Source organism: Halichoerus grypus, chromosome 3 (genome assembly GCF_964656455.1).
Source record: "Halichoerus grypus chromosome 3, mHalGry1.hap1.1, whole genome shotgun sequence".
Taxonomy (NCBI): domain Eukaryota; kingdom Metazoa; phylum Chordata; class Mammalia; order Carnivora; family Phocidae; genus Halichoerus; species Halichoerus grypus.
Genome location: NC_135714.1, coordinates 207241536 through 207258287, shown reverse-complemented (window position 1 = coordinate 207258287; position 16752 = coordinate 207241536). Strand labels below are relative to the sequence as shown.

The window sequence follows — 16752 nt, the reverse complement described above, 5'->3', positions numbered from 1 at the left end:
AGGTGTCCCTGTCCTGATCCCCAGAACCTGCACACATGTCAGGTTACGTGGAAGGGGGTTTAAGTTTGCTAATCGGCGGACCTTAACGGCAGGCTATTGTCCTGGACTGTGAGGTGGTTCCAGTGTGGTCACGGGTCCCTCAGGGGACAGAGGAGTCCAAGTAGAGACATGTGACGTGGGGAACTTAGCCAGCCGCTGCTGGCCTTGGAGATGCACTGGTGGCGAGAGCCGGCAACGCAGGTGGCTGTCCGTGCTAGAAAAGGCAGGAAGACCATTGTTCCCGAGTCTCTGGAAAGGGAGCCTGCTCACGTCTTGTTTCACCTTGTGGGATCGATTTCAGACTTCTGAGCACCACAACACTAAGATAAACATTGTTGGGTTTGGAGGGGTTTGTTTTGTTTTCAATTAATAGGCTTTATCATTTTGAGCCATTTTAGGTGTACTTAAAAGTTGGACAGAAAATCTAGAGCCCCCCACCCCAGTTTCCGTCTTACTCAGTCTTGCATTAGCGTGGCACGTGTGTGGCCCGTTATCCCTGACTGCAGTCCGTGGTTTGCGCTCATGCTCGCTCTTGGTGCCGTGCATCCCGTGTGTCTCCGCAGACGCCTGGGGTCATCTGTCACCATCACAGGGTCACACGGAGCAGGCTCAGTGCCCTGGAAGTCCTCCGAGCTCCACCCTTCATCCCTCCCTCCCCCACAAACCCTGGCAACCCCCAATCCTGTTGCCGACTCAATAGTCTTGCCTTTTCGCTGAGTGTCCTACAGTTGGAATCATGTAGAATGGAGCCTTTCCATTCTGGCTTCTTCAGCTCAGTGATACACGTTTGATGTCCCTCCCTGTCATTTTGTGGCTCCACAGCTCATGTCTGTCACCCGATGATCATATTCCACTGTCTGGATGGACCACAGCTTGTTTATCCACTCACCTCCTGAAGGACACCTTGGTTGCTTCAAGTTTGGGGAATAAAGAGTAAGTTTTTAATTGTAATTAAATCTACCCAGTTTTTTCTTTCATGGATCCTGGTTTTTGGCGTCGTGTCTAAACACTCATTGTCAAGCACAGGCTCATCTACATTATCTTCTGTTCCCTTCTAATAGCCGTATTGTTTGGTTTGGGTCTGTGATCCAGTTTTAGTTAATTCTGGTGAAAGATGTAAGGTGTGCATCCAGACTCACCTTTTTTTTTTTTTTTTAACATGCGGACATTAGTTATTCTGACACCATTTAAAAAACAAAAAACAAACTACCCTTTCTCCATTGAATTGGCTGTTCTCCTTTATTGAGATTAAATGACTGTATTATCTGGGTCTATTTCTAGGCTCTCTCTTCTGTTCCATTGATCTATTTGTCTCTTCTTTCCCCAGTACCATCACGGAACTCCAGTTCCACGGCCCCTCACTCAAAAAGCCATTACTCAAGAGACAAGTTTTGGATTGGAAAGGAACTGAGCTTTATTCAGGAGGTCGGCCACCTGGGGAGAGGGCGGACTCTTGTCCCAAAGCCACTCGGAGGTTGCTCCTGGCCCGGGGGTTTTTAAAGGGGTTTAGGGCAGTTAGTCAGCAAAGGGAGCGCAGGGGCCGGCAGCATGTCTTGAATTCGTGCAGACTCAATGATGCTGGCTGCAGACCTTATCTTGGAGGAGGAGACTTCTGTGAGGGGGGCCGATTCCTGTTTCGTGATGTGCAGGAGGACTGTTCTTTCTGCAGATGAGGGCAAGGTCTCTAGATGCACAGAGGGAGGTGAGTAAAATCATTCGTGTGACCTAAAAAAAGAAAAACATTTTGCTAAAAAATTGCTGGGCTAATCAGAAAGCTGAGGCATCTTCAGGCAGTCTTGCTGGCCTGGGAACATTCTGGTGCTCCTCTCCTCAGGGCCAGTGTTCTGCATGTCTCGAAGAGAGTGAATCAGTTGTGTCACCGATCACGGGCCTTGGGTCAGCGAGGAAGGAGTGTGTCAACTTGAAGCAAGTTAACCCTTCAGACCGGATGGAGTGCTGGTATACCTCACTGTCCTGATGACCTTGGCTTTGAGGTAGGATGTTGACAAACTGATTCTGAAGTTTGTGTGCAGAGACAAAAGATAGTCAATACAATACTTTTGTCTCTGCACACAAACTTTAGAATCAGTTTGTCAATATCCGTGAATTAGGATTGCATTGAATCTATAGATCAAGTTGGGAGGGATGGATATCTTGACAATATGGAGTGTTCCCATCCATATACACGGAATACCTCTTCATTTTTCAGAGCTTCTTTGATTTCTTCCATCAGAATTTCATAGTTCCTCTCATATAGAACTTGCACATGTTTCATTAGATGTAAACCTATTGCAGGTTTTGGCACCGATGTAAATGGTTTTGTGTTTTTAATTTCAAAATCCAATTGCTAATTGCCTGTAAATAAGAAAACAAGTAACTTTTGTATGTTGACCTTGCACCCTGCAATGTTGCTATAAGCAATTATTAGTTCCAGGAATCTTGTATTGATTCTTCTGGATTTTCTACATAAAAAAATCATGTCAGCTGTGAATAACAAGAGTTTTGTTTCTTTCTCCCCAGACTGCATACCCTTTACTTCCTTTTCTTGTCTTATTGCATTAGCTGGGATGTCCAGTGCAGTGCTGAGCAGGAGTGTCTTGTTTCTGATCTTAGCTGGAAGACATCTAGTTCCTGGCCACTAAGTAGGATGCCAACTGTAGGTTTTCTGTCAGTGTTTTCTACCAAGATGTGGAAGTTCCTTTTTCCATAAATGGGTGCTGGATTCTATCATATGCTTTTTCTGCATCTCTTATTATGATCTTATGATTTTTCTTCCTTATCCTTTTGATGTGATAGAGTACATTAATTGATTTTCAAAGTTTGAATCAATTTTACATACTTGGAATTGATGCCGCTTGGTCATGGTGTATAAATCTTCTTATACATCGTCGGGTTCAAGTTGCTAGTGTTTTGTTGATCTAGGTTCATGAGAGATATTTGTCTGTAGTTTTCCTGTTTTGTAGTGTCTTTGGTTTGGTAGTAGGGTGGTGCCAACCTCATAGGAAGTATAAGGGATTCTGTTTTTTTAAGTGTGAATCTAGAGAACTGGTATAATTTCATCCTTGAATGTTTGGTAGGATTCTCTAGTGAGACCATCTGAGCTTGGTGCTTTCTGTTTTAAAAAGTTATTAATTGTTGATTCAATTTCTTTAATAGATACAGATCTGTTCAGATTATTTATTTTTCTTTTGTGTGAGTTTTGGTAGATTATATCTTTCAAGAAATTAGTCCATTTTATTCAGGTTATCAAATTGTGGGTTTAAAGTTGTTCATAATATTCTTTTTCTATCATTTTAATGTTCATGGCGTCAGTAGTGATGGCTCCATTTTCATTTCTGATGGTATCAATTTGGGTATTCTCTCTTTTTTTTTTAGTGAACCAGGCTAGCAGTTTATTGACTTTATTGATCTTTAAAAGATCAAAGAGTCACCTTTTACTTTCATTGATTTTACCTTTTCTTTTCCCATTTTCACTTTCATTTATCTCTGCTCTAATTTTTATTATTTATTTTCTTTATTTTACATTATATTTAACTTGCCCTTCTTGGACCAGTTTCCAAAAGTGGAATCTCAGATTATTAACTTTAGATCTTATTTCTTTTCTAATATATGCAACGCTATGAACATTCTCCTAAGCACTGCTTTTGCTGCAGTCCACAAATTTGATGCTGTATTTTCATTTATTTCAAAATATTTATAAAATTCTTTTGAGACTTCTTTTTTGATCTGTGTTATTTAGAAGTGTGCTGTATAATCTCCAAGTATTTTCCATCTATCTTTCTGTTATTGATTTCTAGTTTAATTCCATTGTTGTCTGAGATCATATTTTGTATGATTTCTACTCTTATTTTATGGCTCAGAATATGGTCTATCTTGGTGAATGTTCTCTCTGAGCTAGAGAAGAATATGTATTCTGCTGTTGCTAAATGAATTAGTCTACAGATGTCTGTTAAATCCAGCAGATTGAGAGTGCTCTTCAATTCAACCATGTCCTTATGATTATTTTTTGCCTGTTGAATCATCCATTTCTGACAGAAAAGGGATGAAGTCTCCAACTGTAGTAGTAAATTTATCTATTTCTCCTTCAATTCTCAGTTTTGCCTCGGGCATTTTAAATGTTCTGTTGCTAGGCACCTGCATGTTAAGGATTGTTATGTCTTCTTGGAGGATTGTTCCTTTATCATTATGTAATGGTCTTCATTATCTCTAACAGTTTACTTCCTCTGAAATTAATACAGCTAACACAGCTTTCTTTTCATTAGTGTTAGCATGGTATGTCTTCCTCCATCCCTTTATTTCTAATCTATTTGTCTTTATGTTTAATATAAAGTAGGTTTCTTGTAGACAGTAAACCAGTTGGGTTTTGTTTTTTATCCATTCTGACAATCTCTTTTATTTTTTAATTTTTTAATTTAAATTCTAGTTAGTTAACATATAGTGCTATATTGGTTTCAGGAGTAGAATTTAGTGATTTATCACTTACATACAACACCCAGTACTCATCACATCAAGTGCCCTCCTTAATACCCATCCCCCACCTAACCCGTCCCCCCCCCCACCTCCCTCCATCAACCCTCAGTTTGTTCTCTATTGTTAAGAGTCTCTTACGGTTTGCTTCCCTCTCTCTCTTTTTTCTCTTCAAATATATTCATCTGTTTTGTTTCTTAAATTCCACATATGGGTGAGATCATATGGTATTTGCCTTTCTCTGACTGACTCATTTCACTTTAGCATAATACGCTCTAGCTCCATCCATGTCATTGCAGATGGCAAGATTTCATTCTTTTTCATGGCTGAGTAATATTCCATTATATATATGCCACATCTTCTTTATCCATTCATGAGTCCATGGGCATTTGGGCTCTCTCTATAGTTTGGTTATTGTGTACATTGCTGCAATAAACATTGGGGTGAATGTTCCCCTTCGAATCACTATGTTTGTAACCTCCAGATAAATACCTAGTAGTGCAATTGCTGGGTCATTGGGTAGTTCTATTTTTAACTTTTTGAGGAACCTCCATACTGTTTTCCAGAGTGGCTGCACCAGCTTGCATTCCCACCAACAGTGTAGGAGGGTTCCCCTTTCTCCACATCCTTGCCAACAGCTTTTGTTTCCTGGCTTATTAATTTTAGCTGTCCTGACAGGTGTGAGGTGGTATCTCATGGTGGTTTTGATTTGCATTTCCCTGATAATGAGTGATGTTAAGCATCTTAACATGGTTGTTAATTAGAATACTTATACCATTGATATTTAAAGTGATTACAAGGGGGTGCCTGGGTTGCTCAGTCGGTTAAGTGTCTGCTTTCAGCTCAGGTCATGATCTGGGGGTCCTGGGATCGAGTCCCGCATCGGGCTCCTTGCTCAGCGGGGAGTCTGCTTCTCCATCTCCCTCTGCCTGCCACTCCCCCTGCTTGTGCTCTCTCTCTGTCAAATAAATAAATAAAATCTTTAAAAATTTTTAAAAATAAAGTGATTACTGGTATATTTAGATCAATATCTACCATATTTGTTACTGTTATCTATTATTTGCCCTTGTTCTTTGTTTCTTTTTATGTCTTCCAGTGTTTTTGTGACTTCGCTGGTTTTAATTCAGCATTTCATGATTCCATTTTCTCTCCCTCCTTCGCATATCAATTTGCTTCCTTTCTCATTTTTTAAAGAGTTTGCAGTATTCATTTACAATGAACCCAAGTCTTCTCAGGGGTAACACCCGCTGCTTCACACACAGGACACGTACCTCATAACAGAGTATTCCCGATTCCTCTGTCTTACTCCTTATGTCCCTCTTTCCACTTACCCATAAGCTGTGATCACTGAGTACTTTGTTGCTGTTGTCATTTTGAGAAAACTATTGTCTGTTAGATCAATTAAGAATTCAAAAATTGTTTTATTTTACTTCTATTTGCTCATTTTCTAATGATTTTTCCTTGTTAGCCAGAATGAGTTTCTGACCTGTGTCATTTTTCTTCTTTCTGAAAGATTTCTTCTAAAATTTCATGCAAGGCAGGTCCACTGGCAACTAATCCCCTCAATTTTTGTTTGTCTGAGAAAGCCCTTATTTCACTTCTCCTTTTACTGATTATAGAATTGTAAAACCCTAGTGGGGTTTTTTGTTTTTCTTTTAACACGTTAGACATCTCACTCCACTCTCTAATTGTTGCTGTCATTCCTGAAGAGGGGTCCAGTGCAATTCTTACCCTTGCTCCTCTATGGCTAAAGCGTTTGTTCCTATGGCTTCTTTAAAATATTGTCTTTGTCTTTGAGTTTCAGTATTTGGATATGATGTGTGTATATGCAGATTTTTGGTATTTATCCTTCTTATCCTTCTCTGAGCTTCCTGGGTTTGAGGTTGGTGTACATCATTAATTTGGGGGGAAATTCTCAGCCATTATTGCTTCAAAAATTCTTCAGTTCCTTTCTCTCTTTCTCCTTCTCTGGTATTCCCATTATGAGTATTTTACACTTTTTGGAATTGTCGTACAGTTCTTGGGTATTCTGTTCTGCCTTTTAAATTATATATTTTCTTTTTGCATTTCAATATTGGAAGTTTCTCTTGACATTTCTTTAAGAGATGAATGCAGAGTCTGTCTTCAGCTGTGTCTAGTTTATGGATGAGCCAATCAAAGAGATTCCTAATTTCTGTGACAGCATTTTTTATTTCTGGCATTTCTTTTAGATTCTGAGAGTTTCCATCCCCCTGCTGACATTGCCCATCTGTTCTCGCATGTTGTCCACTTCATCCATTAGAGCTCTTAGCATATTAATCTAGTTGTTTAGATTCCCGGTGTGATCATTCCAACATTCCTGCTGTGTCCGACCCTCGTTCTGGTGCTCTGAGTCTCTTCAAACTGTGCTTCTTCTCTCTCAGGATGCCTTGTACCTTCTCGGGGGAGCTGGACATGACGTCCTTGGTAAATGTCTTTGGTGTGAATTCTCATGGCTTTTTCTTGGCCAGCAGCTCAGCTGTGTTTACTGTTTGCTGTAGCTGTCCCGTCAGGCTAGAATGTCCTCCGGTGACTGGTTTTGCCCCTGAATATGCAGGAGCCCTTTGGTGTGGGGAGGGGAGGCCTTCTGTGCTCCTGTGATTGGTCTCAGGCTTCCAGTGAGCCCCAGGCTGTGACCTCACATGGCTTCTCTTTCACTGTTTTGAATTGTTTTGAATTTCCCCCCCCACTTAGGTGGGACAGGGATGCCAGGGGAGCTGGGGTTGGTGTTTTCCTTCCTGTCGGTCAGTAAGACTCTGAGGGAACCCCAGTAAGGTAGCTCCGGTCGACCGGTTTCCCCTGAGCAAGGCCTGGTTAAGAGGAGCAGAGTGCTCTAGAGTCTTTCTGAGTGGCTGCCCGCGCACGGGCCCCTTCTCCAAGGTGAGAGCCTGGCAGGGCTCCTGCAGGTATGACTCACCACAATGTGGGGGCCCCTGAGAGTGGCTCCCGAGTTCTTGATCCTCCGACTTGTTCCCAGCGAGCCCCCAGTGTAGGGTTTTCCACCGGGCATTGGATTCTGCTCAGACAGGTTGTGATTATCTGCGTCCGCCTATCTGTGTCTCCAGTTTTGGGAGCAGTGGGCTGCCCTGTGACCTTGGTTCTCTGCTGTCTCTAAAGAGCTGTCCACTTTCCGTTTGCCCAGCTTGTTGGGTGTTGTGAGGGTGCAGTCGGGACCTGCAAGCTTCTCCCCAGCTGGGCCAGAAACCAGAAGTCTAATGAGTGTTGTTTTAAGCGCCAGTGTCCTCCGTAATTTGCCACAGCATCCATAGGAAACCGACAGACGGAAGGACTCAGACATTCAGAAATGGGGGCAGGTGGGGACAGGGAACAGAGAAGACTCTGCCACAGAAGGGAGAGTGTAAACGCCGCCTCCAGGACGCCAGGGCCCAGCCAGGGAAGAGCGGGAACGGAGGCGGAGCTGAAGGGAGCCTGAGAAATAAGGAGGAAAGTCCTTGAGCACAGATTCTGAGGGGCATCGCCTGCCTGGAGAGTTTGGGGTTTATGCTGAAGCAATTCAGAGAACTTGGGATCAGTTTGTTTCTCCCTTAAAAGAGTGGCGATCTTGGAGCTGTGCTCTGGGGAGGGAAAGCTGGTCGTGATGCCCCTGTGGCCGGGGCGCGGTGACTGCCAGCAGCAGGGACACCAGAAGGGGCTGCTGGAGGTCCATGCAGAGGAGCGGGGACCAGCACTGGGCAGAGGCAGGACGGTGGGGAAATGCAGACACCCTGCAGGGACATCACAAAGCTTCTGGAGCCATCCACATGCTTTACATTCCACAGCGATAGCTCAGGGAGGGTTTACCAAGTGCAGCGAACACAGCGCGTTTACTGGAGCACCGTGCATCGCCGCGGAGCGCTAACTCTGGCTTGCTGGGGCCGCAAGCCACCTGCAGTACACTCCCCGCGTTTCCCCGTCACCATGGCTCCTGCCGTCACAGAGACTTGCGTTGGCGTGGATCTCCAGGGACGGGTAGGTCTCTTCCGTGAGATGTGTTCTAGAATCCCAGTCCTTCCATGTGTCCGCGTCCCCCAGAGCGGATCAGCTGAGCTCGTGACAAGGCTGACCACATTCTGCTCGGAAGCAGGTGGGGAGCCGATGGGATATCTCAGCAGTTACGGCTTGGGGACCTACTGTTTGTTCAGCAGTAAACATTTGTGGACCTCATGCCAGGTGCCCAGAACCCATACCAAGCCATGCCTGTAGATCCTCATTTAAGGTTTGTGCCTGTGATTTTCTGGCTGTGTGGCCACCAGCAAATCTCTTACCTGTCCCCTTTGTGCAATGGGGACACAAATGCATTCCTCGCGTGGTTATCGTAAGGATTACGGGTTGTGTTTGTAGTGTGCCCAGTGAAACCCAGGAGCTTAATGCAGAAGCTTCTATTTTAGCAGAAAGAAAAAAAGTTGAGCAAGCAGAATTAGGAATTGGAAATTACTTTTTTGGATGATAATTCAAAACACTTTCAAATTATGTGGCACCAAGTGTTTCCTGAGCAGATAAATCAGGCCGGCTAGCAAACAATGCCCATTTATTCTTCTTGGTTGTCTTGTGTGAGAAAATACGATGTCATAAATCTTAGGACAAAGATTAGGGGATAGCTATGCATACTAAGAAGGGTACAGCTTTACATTCTTCCATCTGGTCTTCACTACAACCACCAGACTAGAGACAGGTCGGGCGCAAAGACCACTGACTGAGGAGTGGCTAGGCCAAACCCAGCAGGATGGCCTTGAAGATGACCTTCCCAGACCTTAAGTCTTCCTCACATCAAGTAAGTTGGGGGAGGAGCAGTGCGTCAGAGGTCGCCGGTCCCTCCCTCTTGGTGCTCGGAGTCTGTGTTCCTGCCAGGGCACCATGACCTTGATAATCCCACGGCAAAACCCTTGAAGTGGCTCTGGCTTCTCCTGTCGTCCACGCGTGGCGGGGCCGGGGGCCAGTGCAGGGATGGACTGTAGGTGTCCTAGCTGTGGCCATCGCTGGCCGGCAGGCCACCCTCCACCTGCCTCAGAGTCCTTCCCTTGCCTCACCACATGGGTGGGGACATACGCCCCCCCACACACACCAAGCCACCCCCACTGTCCCCGGGAGCCTTGGGGCCACCGCTCGGGAGATGGCAGGGATGCCTCAGCCCCAGCCCAGCTGTGCACACCCAAGGCAGAACCCTGAGTTTCACTCAGTCTGACTCCTCCAGATTCTGCAGGGCATGCAAGTCTGCGGGGCAGGACCTAGGTGGTCTGGGAGTTCTGGGGGAGCTCCCGGTCTCTCCCATTTACTCATTTCCTCAGTAATAACACCCTTGTATCAGAGTGCCCCTGCAGGCCCCCTCTCCCTGCCCTCAGCCCCACCAACATCTCCTGAAAGACAAGCCTCCTGGGCTCACCATCTCCCCATCTCTTAACAGTTCTTGCACATAATAGGGACTAAAGGGAAATCTGTTGAGTGAACTGACTGAATAAAACCATTCAGTTTAACAACTTCAGTAACTGAATTGAATTTCACCTGTGAATCAGGAAGAAGCGCATCGTAGATCAGGGCTCACGAGAGTCTGAGCCATTGCTTTGTTGAGAAACAGAAACATGGAGGAGCCTAAGAACCAGCCTCCCCACCTGCCACACACTTGGGATTGAAACAACAGGAGTCCAACCGTGCGCTTCGGGAAGTTATTTCTCTCTGCAGGAATGTTCCGTGGATTTAATGGTTTGGTGGTGTCTGTGCTTCATCCCTTCCCCAGCCCCTCCCCAGGAGACGAGAAACCTGGCCCTGCCTGAGCCACAGCCCCTGACCTGGTGGCACTCACCCCTCTTCCCTCTTCTCTGTAATATCATCCTTCTGTGCCCCACTTCCACCACACTTCACTTCTCAACTCAAAGCCAATTTTTAAGTGAAAACTCCTTTTATCACCAAAGAGCCTGTGGGGAGATGATGGAGCACCATTGCCTTCCTGTAGTCAGTCAGGAGGTGGCAGGTGGGATCACAGACATGGCAGGGGAAGGGCAGGTGCAGGGAGGGCAGGTGAGGGAGGGCAGGTGCCAGAGGGCAGGTGCAGGGAGGGCAGGTGCCAGAGGGCAGGTGCCAGAGGGCAGGTGCAGGGAGGGCAGGTACAGGGAGGGCAGGTGCCAGAGGTCAGGTGCAGGGAGGGCAGGTGAGGGAGGGCAGGTGCCAGAGGGCAGGTGCAGGGAGGGCAGGTACAGGGAGGGCAGGTGCCAGAGGGCAGGTGCAGGGAGGGCAGGTACAGGGAGGGCAGGTGCCAGAGGGCAGGTGCAGGGAGGGCAGGTACAGGGAGGGCAGGTGCCAGAGGGCAGGTGCAGGGAGGGCAGGTACAGGGAGGGCAGGTGAGGGAGGGAAGTTGCAGGGAGGGCAGGTACAGGGAGGGCAGGTGAGGGAGGGCAGGTGCCAGAGGGCAGGTGCAGGGAGGGCAGGTGCAGGGAGGGCAGGTGCCAGAGGGCAGGTGCAGGGCGCTTAGAGTGAGCACCTGTGTAGGGGTGACCCCAGGTGCAGCTGGGCATACAGCCTGGCATGGGGCTTAGCCCACAGCGTGCAGATTAGGGGACATGGAGGCCACTGGCCTTGTGGTGTGAGGGATCCCAGCCAAAGCCTGATGCTCTATTAGTCCAGCTCAGGGAAGCCCCACTCTCTGTCTCCTTCTGAAAGGGCTCGAGGGAGCAGACAGCCCAAAGCATTAGGTAAACATGTGTCGGGAGTGAACCAGAACCTGGTGGCTCATTCATTCCACAAACACTCCAAGCACCTGAGGGTCATTGGCCCAGGATCAGAGATCAGCGGGCGGGCACTGGGCAAGGGGCAGCACGGGTTCCGATCAGTGACATACCTTCTGGAACTGGAGAGGCGCTGGTGTGAACTGGCCCTCCCGGGATGTGTGCAGAGGTGATGGTTTAAAGGTAGCAGGAGGGCAAGGGGAGGTGGGGGCCAGTGGGTTCAGTGGAGCCTGGAGAGAAAACTGCAAACCTGGGAAAGGGGTGGTCCCTGTGCCCCCTGGGCTTGCTGCCTAGGCTCCTGGTGCTTCGGCTCCTGCCCCCGAGGCGTCCCCGGGTGTTGCTGGACACACAGGCAGTTCTTGGCAGCTGGGCTTCCCCGGGCAGGCCCTGTGGGGTCTGGGGTCCCCTAGTGATGCAACTGTGAGCTGTTAGAACCCCCGTTCCTTGTTCACATCTTGACAGGTGGGGGGTGAAGCCTCGTGGGCAGAGGTGCAGACGGGCCTGGCCCAGTCTGGAAAGGGGAGAATGTGTCACGGGTCCCCTCATCCTGATGGGACTTACAGTCTAGCAGGAGTGACCAGTCTTAATCAAATAACTACCTAAATCAAAGCCAAATGGCAGTGGCCGTGTGGTACTGGTCTTCGTAGATGGGGTACCTGCATCCTTGTTGTTTTGCTTCTTTCAAGTCTGCACTGAAAGAAATATGGGGAACTGCTGGTCCAAGCGACCGGAGCAGGTGGCGCTGGGAGGACACGCGTGGAGACCCACGAGCTCTCTGAGGAGGGTGAGTTGTGCAGGTCAGCAGAGGCCGGCCGGGAAGCAGCCATTCGAGATGAGAAGGGCAGTGGGAGAGAACTGAGCTGGGAGGGCAGGAAAGAATCTTCCGGAAGATGGGAGAGCATGCGCAGATTCCCTGGTGGAAGGCGGGCTCTCCTTCGTCCTCTGAGCAGCAGGGAGCCCCACGGGTCTGAGCAGGTGAACCTGCAAGAGAGGGTGCTGGGGGGCGTCTCTGATTTCCCATCAGATGGAGGACAAGGGGGAGAAAAGGGGCAGAAAACCAGGAGGGGAGTGGCCTGTGGTCTCCAGGAACAGGGCAGGATTTAGTCTCCCTTTAAGAGAGCAGACAGACAGACGGATAGACAGGAGCTTGAATTTCTTAGGTGACCTGCTGGCAAATAAATACTGGTGTTAGGGGGAAAGTGAGAGCCTTCACCCGCTCTCAATCCCCTAGTGCCCTCCAGTGTTCGCGTGATTTAACTTTGCTGGTTTTCGTAAAATTCTGATGGCAGAAAATCACTTTAACTATGTTCTCTACTCCTGTCAGTTTTCTCAGTGGTGGGCAATGAAATGGACCCCAGGCTTTGGAAGAAACCTGACATTTAGAGGCCAGAGTGTTCATCGAAAGCTGAGATAAATTTGCATTTACAAAAAGCACTAAAGCCAACATTTCTTACCCAGAGTGTGCTATGCTAGTCCCCAAATGTTCTCCCAGGTGAGGTGGGGACCCAGGCAGCTGCACACTCCAGACCAGCGCGGGCGCGCCGAGCGTTTGATTGCAAAGAGACTGAGCTTGCTCTGCGTGACAAAGCCGGCCGCTCCTCGCACCTTGAGCGGACAGTAAGTATGTGCAGTAATGGCCTGTCCCCTGGAAAGACTGTCATGACCATCACTGACGATGCTCTGCTGTGCGCGACTCTCCCGGGACAGCAACCATGAGCACTCAGGCAGGAGGACCCTCCCTCACGTGCACACCAGCGGGGCCTATGAGCTGGTCCGTAGCAAAACCCCCTCCGAAGGACGTCTTTGGATTCCAAATATAGTTGGGTAGGGACAAACGTTCCATTTGTTTTCCAACACATTTCACCTTGAAAGTTTATTCCAGTTTTTTTTGTGTTTAATAAATGTGGAGAAACTATAAATTCCCCATATGTATTCTACAATCTCAGTTTGTCCTCAGGCTGCTGAAACTCTTTTTTTTTTTTTTTTTTTTTAGGTTTTTTAAAGTTTATTTTTATAAGCAACTTAATTCCTTCCTCCAAAAATGTAAGCATTTGGTTAAAGTTGATTAACTATGGTGCACCTGTTAAATACTGAGATTATTAGAGAATGCGTGTGTATGATGTGTGTGTGGTGTGGGGTGTGGATGGTGTGGGGTGTGCGTGGTGTGGGGTGTGTGTGGTGTGGGGTGTGTGTGGTGTGGGGTGTGTATGGTGTGGGGTGTGTGTGGTGTGGGGTGTGTGTGGTGTGGGGTGTGTGTGGTGTGGGGTGTGTGTGGTGTGGGGTGTGGATGGTGTGGGGTGTGTGTGGTGTGGGGTGTGGATGGTGTGGGGTGTGTGTGGTGTGGGGTGTGGGTGGTGTGGGGTGTGTGTGGTGTGGGGTGTGTGTGGTGTGGGGTGTGTGTGGTGTGGGGTGTGGGTGGTGTGGGGTGTGTGTGGTGTGGGGTGTGGATGGTGTGGGGTGTGTGTGGTGTGGGGTGTGTGTGGTGTGGGGTGTGTGTGGTGTGGGGTGTGTGTGGTGTGGGGTGTGGGTGGTGTTGGGTGTGGGTGGTGTGGGGTGTGGATGGTGTGGGGTGTGGGTGGTGTGGGGTGTGTGTGGTGTGGGGTGTGTGTGGTGTGGGGTGTGGATGGTGTTGGTGTGGATGGTGTGGGGTGTGGATGGTGTGGGGTGTGTGTGGTGTGGGGTGTGTGTGGTGTGGGGTGTGTGTGGTGTGGGGTGTGTGTGGTGTGGGGTGTGTATGGTGTGGGGTGTGTATGGTGTGGGGTGTGTGTGGTGTGGGGTGTGTGTGGTGTGGGGTGTGTGTGGTGTGGGGTGTGTGTGGTGTGGGGTGTGTGTGGTGTGGGGTGTGTGTGGTGTGGGGTGTGGATGGTGTGGGGTGTGTGTGGTGTGGGGTGTGTGTGGTGTGGGGTGTGTGTGGTGTGGGGTGTGGGTGGTGTGGGGTGTGTGTGGTGTGGGGTGTGGATGGTGTGGGGTGTGTGTGGTGTGGGGTGTGTGTGGTGTGGGGTGTGTGTGGTGTGGGGTGTGGATGGTGTGGGGTGTGTGTGGTGTGGGGTGTGTGTGGTGTGGGGTGTGTGTGGTGTGGGGTGTGTGTGGTGTGGGGTGTGTGTGGTGTGGGGTGTGGGTGGTGTTGGGTGTGGATGGTGTGGGGTGTGGATGGTGTGGGGTGTGTGTGGTGTGGGGTGTGTGTGGTGTGGGGTGTGTGTGGTGTGGGGTGTGGATGGTGTTGGTGTGGATGGTGTGGGGTGTGGATGGTGTGGGGTGTGTGTGGTGTGGGGTGTGTGTGGTGTGGGGTGTGGATGGTGTGGGGTGTGTGTGGTGTGGGGTGTGTGTGGTGTGGGGTGTGTGTGGTGTGGGGTGTGTGTGGTGTGGGGTGTGTGTGGTGTGGGGTGTGTGTGGTGTGGGGTGTGGATGGTGTGGGGTGTGTGTGGTGTGGGATGTGTGTGGTGTGGGGTGTGTGTGGTGTGGGGTATGGATGGTGTGGGGTGTGTGTGGTGTGGGGTGTGTATGGTGTGGGGTGTGTGTGGTGTGGGGTGTGGGTGGTGTGGGGTGTGTGTGGTGTGGGGTGTGTGTGGTGTGGGGTGTGTGTGGTGTGGGGTGTGTGTGGTGTGGGGTGTGTGTGGTGTGGGGTGTGGATGGTGTGGGGTGTGTATGGTGTGGGGTGTGTGTGGTGTGGGGTGTGTGTGGTGTGGGGTGTGGGTGGTGTTGGTGTGGATGGTGTGGGGTGTGGATGCTGTGGGGTGTGTGTGGTGTGGGGTGTGGACGGTGTGGGGTGTGGACGGTGTGGCGTGTGGATGCTGTGGGGTGTGTGTGGTGTGGGGTGTGGACGGTGTGGGGTGTGGACAGTGTGGCGTGTGGATGCTGTGGGGTGTGTGTGGTGTGGGGTGTGTGTGGTGTGGGGTGTGTGTGGTGTGGGGTGTGGACGGTGTGGGGTGTGGACGGTGTGGCGTGTGGATGCTGTGGGGTGTGTGTGGTGTGGGGTGTGTGTGGTGTGGGGTGTGTGTGGTGTGGGGTGTGTGTGGTGTGGGGTGTGGACGGTGTGGGGTGTGGACGGTGTTGGTGTGTGTGGTGTGGGGTGTGTGTGGTGTGGGGTGTGGATGGTGTTGGTGTGGATGGTGTGGGGTGTGTGTGGTGTGGGGTGTGTGTGGTGTGGGGTGTGTGTGGTGTGGGGTGTGGACGGTGTGGGGTGTGGACGGTGTGGGGTGTGGATGGTGTGGGGTGTGTGTGGTGTGGGGTGTGTGTGGTGTGGGGTGTGTGTGGTGTGGGGTGTGTGTGGTGTGGGGTGTGGGTGGTGTGGGGTGTGTATGGTGTGGAGTGTGGATGGTGTTGGTGTGGATGGTGTGGGGTGTGGATGGTGTGGGGTGTGTGTGGTGTGGGGTGTGTGTGGTGTGGGGTGTGTGTGGTGTGGGGTGTGGACGGTGTGGGGTGTGGGTGGTGTGAGGTGTGTATGGTGTGGAGTGTGGATGGTGTTGGTGTGGATGGTGTGGGGTGTGGATGGTGTGGGGTGTGTGTGGTGTGGGGTGTGTGTGGTGTGGGGTGTGGATGGTGTGGGGTGTGTGTGGTGTGGGGTGTGTGTGGTGTGGGGTGTGTGTGGTGTGGGGTGTGGACGGTGTGGCGTGTGGATGCTGTGGGGTGTGTGTGGTGTGGGGTGTGGACGGTGTGGGGTGTGGACGGTGTGGCGTGTGGATGCTGTGGGGTGTGTGTGGTGTGGGGTGTGGACGGTGTGGGGTGTGGACGGTGTGGCGTGTGGATGCTGTGGGGTGTGTGTGGTGTGGGAGTGTGCGTGCACATGTGTGCAGGTGTGTGGATATGTGTGTGTGTGTTCTCATGCTCTTGATCTGGATGAATCTCACAAGAGGTTATGATGAGATGGGGCCATCCTCCATTCTTGGCTATATATTTTTCTTGGATAAATTTCTGGGTGAAACAGCCTGGTAAATGGATCTGTACTACTTTCTTTAAAATTTTTTATTTAGATTCCAGTTAGTTAACATACAGTGTTATGTTAGTGTCAGGTGCACAATACAGTGGTTCAGCACTTCCATACATCACCCTGTGCTCATCAGACAGGTGCGCTCCTTCGTCCCCATCACCTGTTCCCCCATCCCCCGCCCACCTCCCCTCTGGTCACCATCAGTCTGTTCCCTAGAGTTAACCATCTGTTTCTTGGTTTGCCTCTCTTCTCTCTATTTTGCCTTTGCTTATTGCTTTTGTTTCTGGATCTATACTTCTGAAAGATTTTATTCATATAATTTGGTGGTTAAAATTGTTTATGAGGTTAACATTTCTTGTTAGGTTAAAGTTTTTTGTTAATAATTTGTGTTTTTGTGCCTATGAAATTATTTTCATCTTACCTGCTAGCTTTTCCAAGGAAATGTTTTTCTTACTTCCATGACTTACTTTAATGTTAAGGATATTAGTATTTGGGATGTTTCTTTCCTTTTTTGTTTTTCAATACTCTCCCAGAGGTGGGGCCCTGGGGAAGTGCTGGTCAGTAGATACCCATGGGCAGTTACAG

At 49.4% G+C, this 16752-nt stretch overlaps 1 protein-coding gene across 14 annotated transcripts in view; it reads left to right on the top strand.

Annotated features, from left to right (window-relative positions):
• Nucleotides 1-16752, top strand: part of DLGAP2 (DLG associated protein 2) — an 844777-nt gene that overhangs the window by 671887 nt on the left and 156138 nt on the right. The window contains exon 1 of one of the 14 annotated variants that reach the window (XM_078069927.1): nucleotides 896-972. The exons of the other annotated variants lie outside the window; for them this stretch is intronic. The gene's annotated coding sequence lies outside the window, so the exon portion shown is untranslated. Of the gene's footprint in view, nucleotides 1-895; nucleotides 973-16752 lie in introns of those variants that run through there. 14 annotated transcript variants of the gene reach the window in all.